Below are 7,636 nucleotides of genomic sequence, written 5' to 3' on the forward strand. Positions count from 1 at the left end.
TCACCTATTAGTGCTGAGGGACTATAGCTATGCCAGTAGATACAGCCTGGCATTACATGAAACATAGAATCAATTACCTTTTGATTTATTATGTTAGAGTTGTCCCCCACCACACACACATCAACTCACTTGGAATGCTGATAATGCTTAATCCCACTGCTTACTTCAAGGGGATGTTCTGCCTTATTCAACTGCATCTAAACGCATTCATTAAAGCCCCTAAGCATGGGGAAGCCTTCTTTAACATGCTTCTTCATTGTCAATGAAGACAAATTTCCTAGGAAGTATGTATTATATTAAGGACTATGTTAAAAGTTACTTAATTATGAACTTGAATCAGGAGAGGGATGGGATAAAGTAACAGTTCTCTACCCAGATTTAAAATGTGTCAGAGACACATTTTAAGTATTTGCAGAGCTTCGTGTTCTAAGCCTCAGAAATAAAGAAATAAATAACACAAAGTTGAGTTTAAAATATAGGATGGTCATATAGGCAGAGAGTTCATCCACACTTACATGTGCACACACACATGATGGGCAGCTATGATAATAGTCAGTAAATGTTCAAGAGAAGGATGATAAAGGCTATGGTAAAGAGAACAGAGAGATGACCATTGCTTAGGAAAATAAGGAAGAGCTTCCTGGGGGAGGTGAGACTATATCTGGCTCTGAAAGGGGAGAGGGGAAAGGAATAAGAATTAAGTTTCTATTATATGCCAGGGACTATCTCATTTGATTTTTACAATAATCCTGGGAGGCAGGTGCTATTATTATCTGCATTTTCCAGTTGAGGAAACCGAGGCAATTGATTAAGTAACTTACCTAGGGTCACAAAGCCTTTGAATCTGGATTTGAACTCAGGTCTTTCTGGCTCCAGACCTAGCCCTCCATCCATTGCTTCACCAAGCTTCCTGGAATCATGACTGAATTTTAAATATGCTCATTCTAGGCTCATAGCCTGGACAAAGGCCTTGAGCAAGGAATTATGGTTGCTGGCTTGTTGGGAGAATAAGCATAGAGAAGGACAGAGAAGCAAGCTGGAGCGACATTTGGGAAGGCCCAAACCAAAGCTTCCTCTGTGAAAATGAGGTTGGATTAGGTGATCTCTAAGGTGTTTTCTTGTTCTCTGTGTTCCTATGGCCATTTCAGAGTAGTCTGGTGATTGCCTAGTTGCATTATTTTATACCTTGAAAGTCCAGAATCTGTTTGATTAGTGCTAAATTTGTGTGTGTGTGTGTGTGTGTGTGTGTCTATCTATAAGTCTAAGTTTTCCAGTTCTTATTTTTTAGAGTTTCTTATAGCTTCTCTTACCTAAAGGTGTAACGAATTCTTTTCTTTCTTTCTTTTTTTGGTGAGGCAATTGGGGTTAAGTGACTTGCCCAGGGTCACATAGCTAGTAAATTGTCAAGTGTCTGAGGCTGGATTTGAACTCAGGTCCTCCTGACTCCAGGGCCAGTGCTCTATCCACTGTGCCTCCTAGCTGCCCCAGTATAAGGAATTCTTAAGGAAGTCAAAGGGCCATAGGATTCATCAAAGAGAAGGATCTGGATTTGGAAAGACCTGAATTCAAATCCAGACTTAAAAAGGCCTAACTATGGTGGCAGCGAGGTGGTACAGTGGATAAAGCACCGACCCTGGATTCAGGACGAGTTGAGTTCAAATCTGGCCTCAGACACTTGACACTTACTAGCTGTGTGACCTTGGACAAGTCACTTAACCCTCATTGCCTGGCAGGGGGGAAAAAGGGTCTGTGTGACCCTGGATAAGTCACTTAACCTCTGTCTGCCTTAGTTTCCTCAACTATAAAATAGAAAAAAGGAATAGAATCTTCCTTCCTGGGTTGTTATGGATAAAGTACAATAATATTTGTAAAGTGCTTTGAAAACCTTAAAATTCTGTGTAAATATTAGCTCTCCTTGCAGAATCACACAGCTTATTGGTAGAAGAAGCAAAAAGAAATGGAATCTAGGCTCTCTGATTCCAAGTCTAGTGCAATTTCAGGCAAACCATGGTGAATGCCTGCCCCTTGGCTGGAGAACAAAAGACTGGAGCCAGTTAGCTAATGCTTATTGTTTTTAAAGTGATTTTCCACCCTCGCTTCTCCCCTGAGAGAACCTGGAATGGAAATATTTGAGGGAAAGACATCTACAAAGCCCCAGCAAGTCAAGGGTATGTGCACAACAATGCACTCAGCCAGTCTGCCCTGAGCGATTGTTCAGGACAGGAAATCTGGCTTCAGCACCCTGAGCTTCCCCTACTGCTCCTAGGAAATACTCCAAAATCTGTCCCTGGGCCTTTCGATGTTAGCAGTAGTCCCTGTGTTCCCCCTCCCAGGAACAGGTGCAATCACAGACATTCATTCAACTGGCATTGGTGCGCAAATCCTATGACAGGCACTGCATGGGTGACAGAGTAGAAATAAAAATAAATGAGATTCAGTCCATATCCTTGAGGATGTTGTAGTTTGGGGAATAAGACAGGGGCATAAATAACTATAATATAAGGTTGCATGATAATAATAGAAAGAATATTGATTTTAAGTGATACCTGGTTTGATGTCCTGGCTATGACACTATCAATTGGTCAATCAATCAACCAGTAAGCATTTATTAATCACCTCCAATATACAGGCACTTTGCTGGGTACTCGAGATACAAAGACAAAAATGTCCCTGACCTTAAGTTGCTTACACAAAATTCTCATTTACAAGGAAGAATGGATTGTTAAAGTAGAAATGATGGGAGCTCTGATGGATAGTGACAACTACTTCTCAGAGTTTGTGATAGAAGAAAGAAAATCTGGAGAGAGTCTGAAATGCACCCTAGATTTTAGGAAAGTGGATTTCAAAAGGCTCAAAGGAAAGATAAGTAGGATTCCATGGTATAAAATGCTTCAGAGGAAGTCAGCCCAGGTTAGATGAGAGAATGAAATTCTGAAGGTATCAGGGGGAAAAAATTCTGATGAGGAGGAAAAATGGGATTTGTTTGAAGAGACCGGTGTGGACTCAGAGGTAAGTAGGGGAGGAAGCAGGCATTTATTAAGCACCTAATATGTGTCCGTCTCTACATTAGGAAACATTTGAACTCACCAGCTTAGATATTTTAAAAACATACAGCTAGCATAGCTTATCAAGGGCTGTGGCTTGAAGTAGCCACAGGGTCTCCAACTACATGCGAGAGAATGCTAGAAAGACTTTGACAGCTCAGGTCCCCTTGTATCTGTAGCTGCCACTCAAGTTTCCTATATTCCCAAACACATGTACAGGGAGAAGGATGGAGATGGGATTTTGTGTAGAAGAACTAAGTCAGACAGAGGGTCTGTAACTGCCTCATGGGGGCTGCTCCATTCACTGCAGTAGCTTTGCTTCTCTTCTTGCTGCCTGGGCCTGAAGGTTCAGGGACCAAGTCTTTTTCCCCTTTAGTGCCAAAATGTGAATCTTGAGCACTTCAGCCAAGGATACCTGCTTGCTTTTGGTTGGATCAAATTTTATCAGAAGCTGCCTGCTTGATCTTTACAAGGAGAGGTGATGTTGATGTATAATCCACATTTCTTCCTGATGAATGTTTGCTATAAAAAATGTTCCTGAGTTTTTCAGGAAAGGCTGACTCAAATCACATTGGTTTTGAATGTGGGCAGGGGGCATGCATTGTATAATGAGGACACAGGGGAAAGTACATGACTTGTACATTCATACTTTGTTTTTTGTTAAATAGGAGAAGGCATCAATAAAAAATAGAAAAATTAAAAAAAAACATACAGAACATTGAAGAAAGGTCAGTTAAGGGGGCAGCTAGGTGGCACAGTGGATAAAGCACCTGCCCTGGATTCAGGAGGACCTGAGTTTAAATCCAGCCTCAGACACTTGACACTTACTACCTGTGTGACCCTGGGCAAGTCACTTAACTCTCATTACCCTGCCCAAAAAAACAAACAAACAAAGAATGGTCAGTTAATAGAGAATCAATATGAAAGTGTCAAAACATATGAAAACAATGTCAGGATTACTAAAGCTCTGAATGAAGAGCAGCTAGTGAGGAAAACTAAGGAAACCCCCCCCTCCACCCTGCCACAAAGTTTTTTTTTAAAGCTATATTGAAAAAAAAAGCTATATTGAGAGGAAAAGCATCAAAGAGTGGAAAGGACCTACATTTGGGGCAGATGGGACAATGATAACTGATAAGAGAGAGAAGGCAGAGCTATTTAGTTTTTGTTGTTGTTCAGTTGTGTCTAACTCTTCATGACCCTGTAGACCATATAACATCAGGCCCTTCTATCCTACACTATCTCCTGAAGTCTGTCCAAGTTCATGTTCATTTTTTCCATGATACTATCTCTCCATCTCATCCTTTGCCGCCCCCTTCTCCTTTTGCCTTCAATCTTTCCCAACATCAGGGTCTTTTCCAGCTCAGTTTTTGCTTTGCTTTTTTTTTCTCTGCAAAGGAGAATGAACTTTACACAGGAAATGATAAAACAAAAATGACTATTAGGGAGTTGATGCCCAAGATAAATAAGGAGATAGCAAGAGGGCACTTAGCCACACTTGAAGAATTCAAATCACCCGGCCCATGTGAACTACATCATAGGATCTTGAAAGAACTGGAAGGAGTTATTTGCTAAGCTGCTATCTAGTGGTATTTGAAAGGTTGTAGAAAATAGAAGAAGTGCTACAAGATTGGAGAAGGACAAATGTTCCCGTTTCATAGAGTGAACAGATGTAAACTCTCCACCAGTGAACTTGATGTCAATTCCTGGGAAAACTCTAGGATGGATCATTAAAGAGATAATGGCAAACATCCAGAATGGGAAGGAAGCGATGATTATGAGGAGTTCAGCAGGTCTTCATCAGGGACTGGTCATGTCAAATGAACCTTGTTTCCTTTTGTGACAGGATTACTAAACCAGAAGATGAGGGAAACACCATGGATATAGTTTGCCTAGATTTTAGCAATGCTTTGGATGAAGTAGCTACTCCTATTCTTATGGAGAAGGTGGCCTCAGAACTGGTTGAATTGCCAGGTTCAAAGAGTAGTAATTAATGGTTCAGTGTCAATGCAGCTGTGGGGCATCCCAGGGATCTGGGCCATTTGACATTTTTATCAATGACTTGGATTGAAGGCATAAATGGTACGCTCATCAAGTTTGCAGATGACACAAATCTGGGGGGTATAGCTAATGCACTAAATGACAGAGTCAGAATCCAAAAGGATTTTGACAGGTTAGAACATTGGGCTGAATCTAATAAGGTGAAATCCAGTAAGGGATAAATCCAATAAGGGCACACACACATACAAATAAAATTTATAAGTATAACACAGAGCAGACATGTATAAAAGGCAGTTGTTCTAAAAATGATCTGGGGGTTTTAGTGGACTCTAAGCTCAATATGTGTTAGCAGTGTGATATGGTGGCCAAAAGGGGTGATTGGACCATAGGCTGCATTAAGAGCCTGGAATGATCTTCCTCCTCATGTCAGCCTCTTGGATTCCTTCAAGACATAGCTCAATTATTACCTCTGTAGGAGGCCCTTACTGGTTATTTCCCCCCTCACCTCTGAGATTACCTTCCATTCATACTGTATTGTTGTTTAACTGTGTCCAAATCTAAGTGACCGTATTTGGAGTTTTCTTGGCAAATATACTGGAGTGGTTTGGCATTTCCTTCTCCAGCTCATTTGACAGATGAGGAAACTGAGGCAAACGGGGTTAAGTGACTTGTCCAGGGTCACACAGCTAGTAAGTGTCTGAGGCCAAATTTGAACTCAGGTCTTCCTGACTCCAGGCCTGGAGCTCTATCCATTTGACCACCTAGCTGCCAGTGTGGTTGGTAGTGCTCTGAATTGTTGAGGTAATATGGAGGTCCTAGGTTCACACTGTATATCTTCCAGGAATAGGAAAGTGTTAGTCTCACTGTACTCTGCTCTCACCAGACTTCATCCGGGAACATTATGTTCAGTTCTGGGCACCATGATTTAAGAAGACTATTGATAACCTGGAAAGTATCCAAAAGAGGCCAGCCAAGTTGGCAAAGGGCCTTGAGTCCATGGCACATGAGTTAATACTCATTAATGAATACTAGTTAATTAATATTAGTAAAAATTAATACTCATTAGTTGAATTAACTGAGGAGCTTTAGCCCAGAAAAGAGAAGTGGCCCAGGGAATATGAAAGCTGGCTTTAAGTATCTGAAGGGTTGTCTTGTGTAGAAGGTTTAAATTTGTTCTGTTTGGCCCAAGAGGGCAGAAAAAGGAACAATTTGGTGGAAGTTGTACAGAAACAAATCTAGGTTTGATGTCAGGAATAAATGTCTAAAAGTGGAATTGGCCACCTCAGGACAAATTCCCTCTCCTGGGATGGAGAGTGTGCCCTTATGCCTATCTCTGTAGCAATCATCCTTCATTACGACTGACAAGAATTTCATTAAAACAGGTTTGCTACTTGACTTCTGGTCATTCAGAGGTATCCACCATGGAGTGCTTCCAGGCTAAGCCAATTTGCTTTCAGGGGCAGGAAATTGCTGGGGTGTATTGCCTCTCTGAGGCTGGCCTCTGGTTTGGGTGGGATGTTCTGTCAGTCACATATATTGAAGAGAAAAGAGGCCTGACTTGTCTCTTAGGAATTCTTCCCCACCATTTCCTTAAGGTCTTCTGTCAAAGGCTGTATACACACTTGTCAGCTACATTATAGAAGAGATTCCTTTCATGTATAAATTTGACCAGATACCAACCAAGGTCTCACCCTACTCTCAAATCTATAATTCTGTGTTGTACATATACAGTTTTATACAAAACAGATGCGAAGTGTTTGAGGGGTTGGGGTGGGGTAGGAATATGAAGACACTGGGATTTGAGGAAACTCGTATTTTTCACAACTTGCTAAACTGCATGTGATTATAAAATGGGACAAAGATGGAAGTTAATATCGGGCAAATGAAGCCAATCTAAGCACAGTTTCCACAGAACAATAGATTCAGAACCATATAGAATGTAGAATTTATTCAGAGAAATCCTATATATCAATCAATCAATCAATCGACAAATATTTACTAAGCACTTGCTTCATACAGGGCTCTTTACTAAGCACAGGGAATACAAAAGAAATGCAAAACTAGTCCCTGTTCTCTAGGGGGGGGGGTCCCTTCTAATGGGGGGAAGGACAATAATAGCAAGCATAAGTTGTATCACTTCCCTTTGACATCTAGCCTATTTCAAGAGAAAATCTTCATTTGTCGGCAGAACCTGACAGAAAGCAAAGAAACTCAGACAGGATGGGCTCAAAGTCAAGAAAATTTCTACGCAGATGAGAAGGGGAAGGCAGACCTTGTCGATTCTTGTCAGACCAAAACAAATCACTGACTGGTCTGGACAGCTTTTATCAATACAAAGGACTTATGACTTCTGTCAAGAGTTCAAAACATTCATCTGGTTTGACCTTCAAGGAAGGAAAAAGAAAAAAGTCCAGGAAAGCTGTTTCTGCTGCCAAAGACAATTCCCTCTCCTGGGGTGGAGAGTGTGTCCTTATGCCTGTCTCTGTAGCAATCAGCCTTTATTACCACTGACCAGAATGTCATTAAAACGGGTTTGCCACTTGACTTCCAGTCACTCGGAGGTGTCCACCAAGGAGTGGTTCCTGACTGAGCCA

General features: G+C 41.3%; 1 non-coding gene across 1 annotated transcript; it reads left to right on the forward strand.

Moving 5' to 3' along the window:
• Positions 1 to 3,115: 3,115 nt before the first annotated feature.
• On the forward strand, positions 3,116 to 3,247 carry LOC122745083. Its single transcript, XR_006355373.1, has one exon. It is a non-coding gene; the product is annotated as a small nucleolar RNA SNORA44 (small nucleolar RNA).
• Positions 3,248 to 7,636: the final 4,389 nt, after the last annotated feature.

The sequence above is a fragment of the Dromiciops gliroides genome, chromosome 2, assembly GCF_019393635.1.
Source record: "Dromiciops gliroides isolate mDroGli1 chromosome 2, mDroGli1.pri, whole genome shotgun sequence".
Taxonomy (NCBI): domain Eukaryota; kingdom Metazoa; phylum Chordata; class Mammalia; order Microbiotheria; family Microbiotheriidae; genus Dromiciops; species Dromiciops gliroides.